This window comes from Amphiura filiformis, chromosome 12, assembly GCF_039555335.1.
Source record: "Amphiura filiformis chromosome 12, Afil_fr2py, whole genome shotgun sequence".
Classification (NCBI taxonomy): Eukaryota; Metazoa; Echinodermata; class Ophiuroidea; order Amphilepidida; family Amphiuridae; genus Amphiura; species Amphiura filiformis.
In genome coordinates, this window is record NC_092639.1 from 28,465,552 (window position 1) to 28,481,248 (window position 15,697).

At 40.7% G+C, this 15,697-nt stretch overlaps 1 protein-coding gene across 2 annotated transcripts in view; it reads right to left on the minus strand.

Annotated features, from left to right (window-relative positions):
• The window catches only part of LOC140166012 (uncharacterized), a 36,957-nt gene extending 21,583 nt beyond the window's left edge, over positions 1-15,374 (minus strand). For both annotated transcript variants that reach the window (XR_011860798.1, XM_072189382.1), the window contains exon 1: positions 15,252-15,374. The gene's annotated coding sequence lies outside the window, so the exon portion shown is untranslated. The remainder of the gene's footprint in view (positions 1-15,251) is intronic.
• Positions 15,375-15,697: the final 323 nt, after the last annotated feature.

Genomic DNA, 15,697 nt, shown 5'->3' on the forward strand with positions numbered 1-15,697 from the left:
ATGCATAGTGATCTGGTATCACTGTATTTGTTTCCCAATCAATGTTACCTTGGTTAAAGTCTCCTGTCACTATTATGTCACAAGTCCTTGGCTTTGCATTAATCTTTTCAATAGCTTCCCTCATGCCATCAATCTGTGTTATGTCCGAGTGATTTGGTTTATAAATAACACCAAATATTATTGGTCTCCTCCCTTTAATGTTAACTTGACACCATAGGTTTTCCCCTTCACTTTCTAGATCTAACTTTCTAGAAACTGCAAGGTCTTTCCTGTATACAAGCAGAACTCCTCCATGACTGTCCCCTATTCTGTCACGTCTCAAGATCATATAACCATGTGGCACTATTTCTGTGTTTAGGATATTTCCATTTAACCACGTTTCGGTACCAACTATGATGTCCGGTTTGTAATCCTCAACTATTGCATACCATTCAGCAATCTTGTTCTTTATGCTCTGAAAATTGATTGTAAGGAACTTCAGATTGTTTTGATTTTTCCTCACTTTTGTTGGTGAGGAACAGGTCCGATTAGTCTGATTTCCTCCACTTTCACGGCTTGGTGAACCTAAGCTGCTATCTGCTTCGCTCGAGCTGCAACCAGAGGTGTCAGGGCTGTTATCTTTTGTTTCAATATAGTCACAAATTGGGCACACATAAGCAAATGTGGTACCCATAAGTCTGTCATAGTCCATATTGTCAATTCCACCACAATGATTGTGTGTCCAGGAGCCACACTTATCACAATCCATGCCTCTTTGGCCATTTAGAACTGGGTCTTGGCACATAGTACACGGGCTGCACAGTTGTTGCAATACCATTCTTTCTCACTACACCTCCACTGTTTGTAATCCTTCATCGGCATTGCAATGCAGGTAATATGCGTCCAATATCTGCAGTCACTACACTGAACTCTCAGTTTTCTATCTGTTCCTCCTCTATTGCAAATTTGGCAAAAGTAGTCACTACCCACTTCTTTTTGTATTGTTGGATCTGGGTCTTGACTCTTTGTGCGCGGAATTGCGCAGTTGCTGCAATACCAGTCTTTCTCATTACACCTCCACAGTTGGTAATCTTTCACCGACATTCCAATGCAGTTGATATGCGTCCATTCTCTGCAATCGCTACATTGAACTCTTAATTTCTTATCCATACCTCCGCTATTGCAAATCTGACAGCGGTAATCTGTAGGCCCTGGGTTTACACTAATATCTCCTGCCAAGATGATGATTATGAAAAGTCCCAAATGACTTTTGGCTTTCGGTAGCATTTTTGCTCTCCTATAGTTATATTTCAAACCTGTCATGTTCACAAACAAGGATGCATGATCCTCACAATCTACCCTTAGACTGTTGAATTCTGTTTGAAGAACCAAACCAATACCAATACCCAATTTCTCTTTCTCCCCTCTTCCTTCTGTCCGTTTCACAAGCAAGACTAACAAGATGAAGTAACTCACCACTCTTTGCACCTTCATACTTGGTTGTAGGTAACAAATTATTTAATCCGGTAGATGGTCTGATGACTTATGTGAAAGTCTTTGATTGAAATCCAATACCAGTGACGGTAGATACTGTTGGATGATCAGCTATGTTTTATATTTATCACAAACAAAGTCACAAAATAAATTACGTACTCAATAAAAAAGCTCTCTTCACTCGAAATTCAAAAGTTAATTCTCCACTTCAGTTTGGTATTCCACTCCGTAGTACTCGGCTGCACTTGTATTTTTGTAAAAACATCAATTTTGACTTCACTGTTGCACCAAACACAAAGAGCACTGTTTATAAAATATCACATCCATAAATAGTTCAGCTAACTGCATACACATCAATATTAAAAAGTTAAAAGTTAAAACCATCAAACACACTAGAAATTTCTAGTTCCATAAATTGCACTGCTTCTGGTATCCTCCGATGATGCAAGCACTCCAGTGATTGCACTCACTTAATTTTTGTTTGGCGTTCTACTATTTCTACACATTGACATCGAATGTAAACAATAAAAGTTGATCACGATTACTTAAAACATCAAGTTCAATATCTGCACTGCATGTACTCGTAATGTCCACAAATACATATACTGCTACTCTGGAACGGGTCCTTCTGTTGTTCTTCTGTACCGCCAATACATATAATTTTACTCATGAACGTCAAGTATCAACAAATATTCACTGCACCAGTTTCACATTAATTTTGCACTGTCTTCATAAACATACACTTAACATCAAGTTCTCATGATGATAGCAGCTTTTTTTAATGGAACTGCTATCAAAATCCCTCTAAAATTCCATGTGCGATTGTCTTGTCACCATAAAAAATCATATATTTGGGTCAAGTGAAGTATAGAAAACACATTTATGTAGGTTTCCTTGACCAGCCTGTCCGATCTGTTATTTTAAATTGCTATGTAAATATGTATTGTGTTTGGGCCCCGGTCTAGGCGAATTTGGCTAAAGTGTTAACTTACACCCATCGAATGTGTGTCATCAGCCCTCAGATCGGCCCTCAGACACACACATACAGGCATAGAGCTCTGCAGTAGCATGTTTTGTTGACATTTTGTGTAATGTTTACATCCATGACAGTTCTAATACCATCAACAAACAACTCAAATACAAAGGATGTCAGTTGGCAATCTTAATGTTATGCAATCACGTTTACAACACTATCACTCTTACAAGTTACAATGAGCAGAAAGTCACTGAGTCATGCAATTCAAGTACCAATATTGATTACCTGAAGTGGCCTACTGCAAATGACCAGATATAACCTTTCTGATTTTCTTGTTATTTTGCAATAAAATAACCATGTTTTGGTATGAAATTGAGCAAATAGAATTAATTGTCATGTCAATTTGGAGTTATTAGGCCCAGAGGCAACTAAAACTGATATGAGGTAAGTTTTATATGTTTGGAATCTGTATTGCCTATTCTGAAGGAATGATTGCCATGTAAACAAACCATCCCTTGGCCCATATGGACATGGTGTACTACTTTTCAGTACCCTGTTATCCATGGGTGACTGTAGGAATCCATGGATTCGATCCATCGATCCATGTTAGTGGGGATTATGCACTTTCAGTTTCCCACACGTTTGAACGGGAATTGGATTGCATACTTTTTCGATGTCTAGTGAGCAAATTTCTTCAATATTTTGAGAAAATGATGTCAAATTTTCTATTCTATATTGTTTGGTAATAATGTCTTTTGCCAATAGTATGTTTAAAGTTGTAATTTTGTGTTTTTAATCGCAAAGATCGGATATTTTCATTCCCGATTCAATTCGACTCGAATAATTTTGCCTTTTTGGACCTAAAATGCATTCGATCCTTAATTTTGTTTCAACCAAGTCTTAAATTAGCAAGCACAATAAGGTTGGTACCACTTTTATATACATTGTCATAGATGAAATTTTTAAGATTTTTTTTCAAGTTTCTAACCGGCGCAAATCGTTAAGTGTTTATTTCCCATTGACCTCCAAAATGGTGTAAGCCGGTCCTTAATATACATAGGTACGGTGTATATCAAGCGAGTCTAATCCATGTACATTGTAGTGTTTAGGGAGTGTTCATAAATACTTTGGTGGGGGTGGTTGGAAAAGTTTGAACGTCCGACGTCAAAAAATTTTTGATCCCCCCCTAAAAAAGGGATTTTTTTTGATCCCCCCTTTTTATGGTCTAAAATTTTTTTGATCCCCCCCTTCATGTCCTTAAAAAGAAACCAAAAATATACATCATTATTAAGAGTGCCCAGTGGCATAGACTTATTTTTGACATTGGGGTTGGAGAAAATTTCTTGAAGTCCAGTGAATCCAGCACCTTTTGCCGACAAAATAAGTTTATGGTACAAATTAGACTACCCCGTAGTCCACTTGCCCATTGTGCATACTCTGGATATTAAAGCTTAAAACTCTGATTTAATTAATGTGTGCACAATTGATAGATTTTCACATCTGTTTTTTTCATTCACCCTACTCCCTCTGTTTGTTAGCTTCCCAAGTGGACTACTGACTTTGGATTGTGGTCAGAGATGCTTAACACGGCTGTCTATGAGCTTCTATGGATGAGATTGTCGGAAATCTGGCCTACTAAAATTGGCCATGATGTAATGCATCGTTAAATGGATCTGGCTTGTGATTGGTCGCCCCGATCTCGTTATGGTTTAAATCCTCCGGGTACCTGTCATTACCATTAATAACTACATGGTACACAAGTATGTGGCCTACCCGCCTTTGTGTTGTGTAATTGCATGAACGCGTCAATCAGTGCATGAACGCGTCTTGTATTTGCTTGCGGTTAAATTTGATTGATAAACAAGTATGATTGACAGTGTGAGTGTTAGGGACTTTGCCCGTTCAAAATCTCGTTCAAAATTGAAAGTCCATAGTCTATTTTTAACATTGAATTTCGCGATTAATAAACTGGCAGATTCTAAAATCAGAATTGTTCAGTATTGAAGTGCCAATACAATTATGACATTATATGATATGTTGCATTCAATAATATAAGCCTACGTACACTTTACTTTTACTGTCACTAATATAATTATAAACTTTTTCATAACAATTTTATACTAGTATTTTGATGTAATTAATATCAGTATAATTTCGAGTTCAACTGAATGCTTTCATCATGATTAACATCAAAAATAGACTATTGGCATAGTCTAGGTACAAATGCGCACGAACCGCACAAATTTTTTTTGCCATATTGAAGCTAAACTAGTGAAATATAGTACCCGGTACAAAACTGGAATTAATTTGCACGAAGCGCAAAAAAATTGGCACTTTTTATTTTAAAATGACCAAATATGGGGTTAATTTTGGTTAGAAACCCATACAGGCATCAACTTTGGGGGGGGGGGGTGATTGTATGGACCATCCCCCTATCAAAATATTGGGGGGGGGGATTTATCCCCCTCCCCCGGGATCTACCCCTATGCCTGGTCATTGACTCATTAGCTAAAAATTACTGTTTGGAGTTATTACTTATTGGAGTTATAACCCAAATTGTAAAGTGCACACATTTTGTTGATTTGTAGCTTGAGATTACAAAATTGAACCCTTAACATTCATGCGCGCAAAGCACGCAAAAATTTTGGAATGTACATGCCGTCTCGTACATTTTACCCCGGAATTTTACCCTCCAATTTTTTTGATCCCCCCTATTAAGGTCTGAATTTTTGTTTGATCCCCCCTTTTTAGGACCCAAAATTTTTTTGATCCCCCCCAATATTTTCCAACCCCCCCACCAAAGTATTTATGAACACTCCCTTACTTTAGGTTTGCATAGATCTCAAGGTTTCCAGTCATTATGCCTGCCACTTCCACATACTTGTGCATAATACGGAAGGTCGATTTGTGCTCATAAATGTTTAGGCCTATGTTAAACTGTATGTTATACAAATTGTACAGCTATCATTTCTACCCTATGACGAACCGACATACCTGTAAATCAAATAGCCCACAAAAAAACTGGTCATCGCTGGTATTTTTCATGAAGAAAAACGACACTTTTTACGCCGGAACATGTCCAAAACACGTCAGCTGACGTACAAGCCTCCCCACGCATGTACATAAACAAGCCGTGTTCATTGTTTAATTGTCACCTGCAGCTGTTCGCAAGAAAACTTTCTGCATAAAATTACCTGGGGTCGTTATCAGGCCTGAGACACACTGGCGCTAGTTTGAGGACAGTCACTATGAGTTACTAATGTCGGCACATGCAGAAAATGCGTGATGGGTCGCCATTTTGTGACTCGTGCAAACTAACACAAACAAATTATTGGACTTAATAATCTTTTCAAGTTTTAATAAAACGTGCATCTATCATGATAATATTACATTTTATTATTTTATTATTTGAATTACATAAGCTATGTCAATTTTGTGTCCATGTTAATTTTTATATGGATTTACCTGTGTTGATTTTAAACTGTTGTGAACGTGGAGCTACGCAAATTGGCAGGCGATTACCCACCATGCAATGCGAATACACGGAAACGATCCAGTTTAGGATGCATCGCAGTTCCTGTTGTGTAAACCAGGCGTAAACCGCCCATCCAACCTGATCGTGTGCACAGGAGTTGTGCTGGAGGCTAGTTAAGGCGCACAACCAATGCGCAGAAGAAGACCTTGATACTAGGCGGAGCTTACGTTTCACAAGAATGATTGACAGCTGTGAGTAAGTGAAATTCTGTTCTGTGATTGGTACAAAAATATGGTTCTCGTATAAATGAATATATTATCCATGGCTTCAAAATTAGGAACCGTTTCTTCCACAGAGCCCTATATAGGGCTCTATGGTCTCTACTCATCATACACGACCGTAGAAGATCTGGCCAGCGACGACGCTTGCCAATCAGGCTAGCTATTTGTACGGCGTGGCCTCTCATCCTTTTTATTATCTCTGGTCTTGTCACGCTGGTAGATTCGCCCACCTGTGATTACTGACCTGGATCTGACAGAAGATTGTGGAATTTATGATTTTCAGCAGCAGGATTTTATGAAACTGCCAATATTTGCAAGTATTCTGAAGGATCGGTAATAATTAAAATATTTTTCATGGTGTCGGTAGTGCAAGTTGAAGTTAGTGAATTTGTGGTTTTGTATAGTCGGGATTATGCACTTTCAGTTTCTCACGCGTTTGAACGGGAATTGGATTGCGTACTTTTTCGATGTCTAGTGAGCAAATTTCTTCAATATTTTGAGAAAATGATGTCAAATTTTCTATTCTATATTGTTTGGTAATAATGTCTTTTGCCAATAGTATGTTTAAAGTTGTAATTTTGTGTTTTTGATCGCAAAGATCGGATATTTTCGTTCCCGATTCGAATTCTGAACCCTTCGCAAGGGTGCCGATTTCGGCAGAACTTTGACGATAATTTTACTTTTTTGGACACTAAAATGCATTCGATCCTTAATTTTGTTTCAACCGAGTCTTAAATTAGCAAGCACAATAAGGTTGGTACCACTTTTATATACATTGATAAAATTTTAAAGATTTTTTTTCAAGTTTCTAACCGGCGCAAATCGTTAAGTGTGTATTTCCCATTGACATCCAAAATGGGAAATACGAGTCTGATGGACATAGGAACGGCGTCCATGAGACTCAGCGAGTCTAGTTTTGTATGTTATGTGCAAGAGTGTTTTCAGGAAGCGTAAATAGGCAGGCCGTTATGCTAAGCTCTCCATGTTATGCAAGTTCGGCGACGAACTGGACACATCACACGGTAGTGTGATGTGTCCAGCCTGGATTAGACTCCAGTAGCATCTTACAGCGTGAAGTATAAAGCAGCATTCTGTAATCATCTTTACAGCACAGTTAGTGAACTTTGTGAAGTGTACCGTGTGTAATTTATCCAGCAGCATCAGAAGAGAAGAAACTTTTATCTACTTCTTTGTAGCCACCATCACCATCTCCATCAGTGCTATTGTGAAGTGTGTTGTGTACAGCAGCAGCATCTGACAGCGTGAAGTGTAAAGCAGCATTCTCTAATCATCTTTACAGCACAGTTAGTGAACTTTGTGAAGTGTACCAAGTGTATTTTCTCCAGCAGCATCAGAGGGGAAGAAACTTTATTTACTTCATTGCAGCCACCATTACCATCTACATCAGTGATATTGGGTAGCCACCATCACCATCTCCATCAGTGATATTGGGAAGTGTATTGGGTACAGCAGCAGCATCTTACAGTGTGAAGTGCAAAGCAGCAACCTGTGATCATCTTTACAGCACAGTTAGTGAACTTTGTGAAGTGTACCGTGTGTAATTTCTCCAGCAGCATCAGAAGGGAAGAAACTTTTATCTACTTATTTGTAGCCACCATTAGCACCTCCATCAGTGACATTGTAGTGTATTGTGTACAGCAGCAGCACCTGACAGCGTGAAGTGTAAAGCAGCATTCTGTAATCATCTCTACAGCACAGTCAGTGAACTTTGTGAAGTGTACCGAGTGTCTTTTCTCCAGCAGCACCAGAAGTGAAGACACTTTATTTACTTCCTTGCAGCCACCACTACCATCTCCATCAGTGATATTGGGTAGCCACCATCACCATCTCCATCAGTGATATTGTGAAGTGTATTGTGTACAGCAGTAGCATCTTACAGCGTGAAGTGTAAAGCAGCTTTCTGTAATCATCTTTACAGCACAGTTAGTGAACTTTGTGAAGTGTACCGTGTGTAATTCCTCCAGCAGCATCAGAAGAGAAGAATCTTTTATCTACTTCTTTGTAGCCACTATTATCATCTCCAGCAGTGATATTGTGTAGTCACCATCTCCATCAGTGATATTGTGAAGTGTATTGGGTACAGCAGCAGCATCTTACAGCGAGAAGTGTAAAGCAGCATTCTGTAATCATCTTTACAGCACAGTTAGTGAACTTTGTGAAGTGTACCGTGTGTAATTTCTCCAGCAGCGTCAGAAGGGAAGAAATTTACTTCCTTGTAGCCAACACTACCATCTCCATCAGTGATATTGAGAAGTGTGTTTTGTGTACAGCAGCAGCATCTGGCAGCGTGAAGTATAAGCAGCAGTCTGTAATCATCTTTACAGCACAGTCAGTGAACTTTGTGAAGAGTACCAGGTGTAATTTTGTGAACCCAGCGAAGTGTATCCACACTGAAGCTACCGTTATCAACATGCACCAAGGAGCAACTCAACAAAATACCTGTTCCATCTGCAGTGGCATTATCCGCAGAGGTGGAAGACAAATCCAATGCTTTGAATCCCGGCTTTGAATGCAAGGAATGGATTCATCAGAAATGTACTCAACTCAAAATGTCAGACTTTAACAAATATCGAAGAGATCCAAACTGCACATGGAGATGCAGTTCTTGTGAAGCACCTTGTGGCATGTGTAAAGGCCCTATAAATCACTGTCATAAAGCAGTTCAGTGTGACAACTGCGAGCAGTGGCATCACATCCAATGTGGCGGCATGGATGACATCACATATAACACTCTGCATGACCAGACATTCCTTTGGATGTGTCCAGCTTGTGAAGTAGTGGTGTTTTCAGACTCCTTCTTTACTAGTAGCAGTGAGAAATCTTTCAACTCATCCAACACAGAGAAATCCTTCGATAACTCCTCGGCAGAAATTGATGATGGTGATCAAGTCCCTATCCGTAAAACACCAGGAACCAGAGGGAAATTGAGCATAATGATTATCAACTGCCAGAGCATCAGAAACAAATCTGCTGACCTTGAAGTACTTATTGACACTATCAAACCAGACATCATCCAGGCCACTGAAACCTGGCTAAATCCTGATATCAAGAATACAGAATTGCCTCTTGACACATACAATGTGTTCCGCAAAGACAAAGCTCCAGCAGCCATGGTGGAGTACTCTTTGCGAGCAAGAAGGACCTCGTAGTCACAGAGATAGCTTTAAAAACCAGGAAGGAAACCTTGTGGACCCAGCTTGAAATCAAGGGAGGAAAGAAAGTCATATTTGGCACTGCTTATAAACCAGCCCATAATGATGACGATACAATATATGACCTACAAGAATCCTTGGCATATGTAAACCAAAAATTTCCAAACTGCGAGAAAATTATCTCTGGAGACTTCAACCAACCTAACATAGACTGGACTACAGCACCTAATTATGAGCTCAAACTTAATCATTGGGCAAATGTTGGGACTGCTACCAAGCTTCTTGAATTAATGGAGAACAACGGGCTTGAGCAACTCGTCAATCTACCTACGCGAGAAGAAAACTTCCTGGATCTTTTGTTCACCAGTAACAGTTCTCTTGTTAACAATATAACAACCGAGCCAGGTGTAAGTGACCACAACATTGTGATTGCTGAAGTTCAGTTGAACACTAGGAGGAGGAAACTACCACCAAGAAAGATCTACATCAGAAGCAAAGCAGATGAAGCTGGGCTGAGGAAAGATTTATCTGACTTCAAAGTCAAGTATTTTGCTGATACTACTCATTCCTCAGTGCAAGATCGATGGGATAAAATTGAGGGTGCCATAAAGGATGCTATGGAAAGAACATCCCCCAAAGGCAGTCATCCAACAGAAAGAACTTGCCTTGGTTTGACAGAACTCATAAATGTATGGTTAGGAAGAAACAGAAAGCTTACAACAGAGCTAAACAGACTGGGAAAGAGGAAGACTGGACTTATTTCAAATTCCTGCAGAAAAAACTAAAGCAGAGCCTAAATAAGGCTAGAAGAGAATATATCTCTGACAATTTGGATGAGGCACTGTGCAATAACCCAAAGTCATTCTGGTCATTCATCAAGAAGATCAAGCAAGATGAGGTTGGAGTTGCTGACTTAAGGATCAAGGATGAAATCATCAGTGATGGAAAGGGGAAGGCAGAAGCTCTTAATGCCCAATTTGCAAGTGTCTTCACTGAAGAAGATCTCTCAAGTATCCCAACTCTTGGAGATAGTAATTTCATGGAAATCCCAAGACTTGATATCCAAGAAAAAGGAGTCCATAAACTACTCTGTGACCTGAATGCCAATAAAGCATCTGGCCCTGATAACCTTCCACCATGGGTGCTCAAGATGGCAGCAGATGAATTAGCTCCTGTGTTGACTCACTTTTTCCAGCTATCATTAGACAAAGAAGCCCTACCATGGCAGTGGAGGAATGCAAACATATGTGGGGTCTACAAAAAAGGGATAAGACCAAGCCTGAGAACTATAGACCAGTATCTCTTACAAGTGTCATATGCAAAATGATGGAGCATATCCTTCACTCCCATATCATGGACCATCTAGAAGCATTTGATATTCTCACTGATAGCCAGCATGGGTTCCGATCCAAGAGGTCCACTGAAACCCAACTACTTCTGACAGCTCATGACTTCACATCGTCTATTGAAGATGACGAGACCACCCATGTCGGCGTTTTAGATTTCTCTAAAGCGTTCGACAAAGTACCTCATGAGCGTCTTTTAGGGAAATTGGATTACTATGGAATCCGAGGAACCATCAACCATTGGATTAGGGTCTTCCTCACAGACCGTAAACAACAAGTCGTGTGTGATGGCAAATACTCTTCCTCTAAACGTGTGGTGTCTGGAGTACCCCAAGGCACAGTACTCGGACCACTACTGTTTTTGCTATACATAAACGATCTTCCAAACCAACTCCAAAATAAAACCAGACTCTTTGCAGATGATTGCTTAGTTTATTCTTCAGGGAAAACATCCGCCCACATTGACTCTCTTCAGAACTTGAAGAATGGCAGAACAAGTGGCAGATGTCATTTAATCCATCTAAATGCTCCATCCTTCAAGTCTCAACTAAGCGTGATCCTCCATCGAAACCAATCATCTTCTGTGGCAAGGAACTTGACCAAGTTAAATCACATCCATACCTGGGAGCTGAACTAGAAAGCAGCATGAAGTGGAAAGAACACATAAAAAAGGTGACCACAAAAGCCAGTAGAGTACTAGGATTCCTGCAAAGAAACATCTGGTTTTGCTCCAAGAAAGTGAAAACAGCTGCTTATAAGACACTAGTGAGACCAGTTCTGGAATATGCTAGTTGCGTATGGGATCCGCATGTGAAGAAAGACATCAACAGCTTGGAAAGGATCCAGAGACGGGCAGCCAGATTCTGTGTCCATAATTTCAAGAGAGACGCTAGTGTAACTTCCATGCTTGAACACTTGGAATGGAGCACATTGGAAGATCGTAGGAAAAACAGCAGATTGACTATGCTGTATAAGATCCTCAATGGCCTTGTAGGTATAGACAAGACCAACTACCTGGAAGCAGCAGAACAGACTATCAGTACTAGAGGGAAGCACAAACACAGTCTGAGAAATGATTTCATCAAAAAGGATGTCCACCGGCTCTCCTTTTCCCCCGGACATTGAGAGAATGGAATGAGTTGCCCAAAGAAGTAGCTGGAGCGCCCTCAATCGACGCCTTCAAGCAGCAGCTTCAAGCACTACCAACCCATACCAGAGCAGCACGTTAGATACCAATCCATTTCAGCACAGCACATGCACAGCACTTAGACTGATATCCAGCCTTATCCTTTTGCCATTCCCCCCCTTTTTTTATTTCTTTTGCGCGCGAGTACCCCATACATTAAGTTGACGAAATGTGGCATATAAATAAAGCCGCCCTGTCGACGTACCTAAGAAGAAGAAGAGAAGACTAGATGCCACAGTAATGTGTTTTACCAAACACGAATATCTATGCCCGTGACCACACCTAACCCCCTTCCCCTATTCACAAGCGAAAACTTGGTGAGCACCATGTGAAAGCACTTGTTTTAAGCTTTCATTTGATATACATGTAATGCTCATAACACTGGACTGGCCCACACTCTCTCTAATACCCTATCAAGCCTTCACTCTCTTTTATACCCCCATTAGACCATCACTCTCTCTAAAACACCACCAGACTGGACCACACTCTCTGTTATACCCCATCAGACCCTCACTCTCTCTTATACTCCACCAGACCATCACTCTCTCTGAAACACCGCAAGACTGGACCGCACTCTCTCTAATACCCCACCAGATCCTCACTCTCTCTAATACCCCACCAGACCCTCACTCTCTCTTATACTCCATCAGACACTCACTCGCTCTAAAACATCACCAGACTGACCCATACTCTCTCTAATACCCCACCAAGCCTTCACTCTCTCTCTTATACTCACTATACACTCACTCTCTCTGAAACACCCCAGACTGACCCACACTCTCTCTAATACCCCACCCTAACTAACCACACCCCTTGTCCCATCATGACAACCTTTGAGGTGGTCCAATGAACCAAAATCAAAATGCCTATACACATTCCCTTTTCAAGGAGGTTTTGTCAAGTGATGAGTTTCCTTGACGTACGATTCAGACCTTTATCATTGCAAACACAGGTAACTAACAAAATACTACATATTGCGCTACACTGTGTTAATATGTCGTACCTAGTTTGCTTTTTAAAGCCTTTAGACTTTGAGCTCTGGGGATGCGGCTAACATAGAATACATCTAGGGTCATGGGTCATCATTGTACTAAGTATGAACCCTGAGGGCGCTGTAGTTCCTGAGCTGGGGCTGTTTGAAATTTTACACATATTACCTCCTGTAGCCCATGACCTTTGACCTCTGGGGTCGATGTTACTGCAGAAAATATCTAAGGGTCATGGGCTATCGTTGTACCAAGCTTTCATTTGATATACATGTAATGCTCATAACACTGGACTGGCCCACACTCTCTCTAATACCCTACCAAGCCTTCACTCTCTTTTTTACCCCATCAGACCATCACTCTCTCTAAAACACCACCAGACTGGACCACACTCTCTCTTTTACCCCATCAGACCCTCACTCTCTCTTATACTCCACCAGACCATCACTCTTTCTTATACTCCATCAGACACTCACTCGCTCTAACACATCACCAGACTGACCCATACTCTCTCTAATACCCCACCAAGCCTTCACTCTCTCTTATACTCCATCAGACACTCATTCGCTCTAAAACATCACCAAACTGACCAATACTCTCTCTAATACCCCAGCAAGCCTTCACTCTCCCTTATACTCCACTATACACACACTCTCTCTAAAACACCACCAGACTGGACCACACTCTCTCTAATACCCCACCAGACCCTCACTCTCTCTTATACTCCACCAGACACTCACTCGCTCTAAAACACCACCAGACTGGCACACACTCTCTCTAATACCCCACCAAGCCTTCACTCTCTCTTATTCCCCATCAGACCCTCACTCTCACTAAAACACCACCAGAGTGGACCACACTCTCTCTAATACCCCACCCTTAACCAACCACACCCTTGTCCCATCATGACAACCTTTTGAGGTGGTCCAAGGAACAAAAATCAAAATGCCTACACATTCCCTTTTAAGGGAGTTTTTGTCAAGTGATCAGTTTCCTTGACATACGATTCAGATCTTTATCTTTGCAAACACAGGTAGCTAAAAAATACTACCTATTATGCTACACCGCGTTAATAGGTCGTACCTATTTGCTTTTTAAAGTCTTTGAACTTTGATCTCTGGGGTTGCGGCTACCACAGAATACATCTAGGGTCATGGGTCATCATTGTTTCAAGTATGAACATTGAGGGAGCTGTAGTGCTTGAGCTAGGGCTGTTTGAAAGTTTACACATATTGCTCCTTGTAGCCCATGACCCTTGCCCTCTGGGGTCGATGTTACCTCAAAAAAATATCCAAGGGTCATGGTCCATCATTGTATCAAGTATGAACCCTGAGGGCGCTATAGTTCTTCAGCTAAAGCTGTTTTAAAAGTTTACACATATTGCTTCCTGTAGCCTATGACCTTTGACCTCTGGGATCGTGGCTACCATAGGTTACTTCTAAAGGTCATGGGCCATCATTGTACTAAGTATAAACCCCGAGGGCGCTGTAGTTTTTGAGCTAGAGCTGTTTGAAATTTTTCACATATTGGCCCCTGTATCCCGTGACCTTTGGCCTCTGGGGTCGAGACTACCCTACGAAATTTCCTGTGGCCATGGGCCATCACTATACCAAGTATGGGCCCCGAGGCTACTTTAGTTCTTGAGCTAGAGGTGTGCAAAGGCGTGGTCTTAAGAAGATGAAGGAGAAGGAGAAGGCGAAGAAGCCGAAGACTAAACACAACAAATACAATATCTATGCCCCGTTGCACGGGCATAGATAAAGAGACTCGCTGAGTCTCATGGACGCCGTTCCTATGTCCATCAGACTCGTATTTCCCATTTTGGATGTCAATGGGAAATACACACTTAACGATTTGCGCCGGTTATAAACTTGAAAAAAAATCTTTAAAATTTCATCAATGTATATAAAAGTGGTACCAACCGTATTGTGCTTGCTAATTTAAGACTCGGTTGAAACAAAATTAAGGATCGAAAGCATTTTAGTGTCCAAAAAGGCAAAATTATCGTCAAAGTTCTGCCGAAATCGGCACCCTTGCGAAGGTTCAGAATTCGAATCGGGAACGAAAATATCCGATCTTTGCGATCAAAAACACAAAATTACAACTTTAAACATACTATTGGCAAAAGACATTATTACCAAACAATACAGAATAGAAAATTTGACATCATTTTCTCAAAATATTGAAAAAATTTGCTCACTAGACATCGAAAAAGTACGCAATCCAATTCCCGTTCAAACGCGTGGGAAACTGAAAGTGCGATAATCGTGACTAGCCTGGATATATCCAGTCATGTCGATGAAGTTTATTTTTATTATAGCAGATAAAGGTTACTCTGTAAATACCAATACATACCTTCTCATGGCTACAATCTTATTAGCTTCATTCTGAGGCCTCGTTTTCCTCAAATATTACTTTCGGTAGGTAGAATTTGAAGTATAAAAATACCTGACTTCCATTCACTTCTTGCAAACGGACGCGAAAGAGTGCACTACACTAAATCCTTCCGCATTTGGTGTAACCCTTCATAGTTCCGGTAAAAAATAGCGCCTATGCGAAATACATCGGCGTCCCGAGGGAACCAAATTTGAGTGACTCTTGGTTGTTTTGATAAAAACGATAGAATAGGAGCTCAACATTACACATCTGTTCAGAAAATATTCCGAATCGAATGTGCATGGGTAATAGGCCCTCGGAACAATATCATGGCCGGAACTGGTAAGGAGGCGAGTGCCGGCTGAAATTCGGGATGGCGCTGTTCAGGAGTTCGTATCTCTCAAGTTTGTCTCAACTTGTCCCAA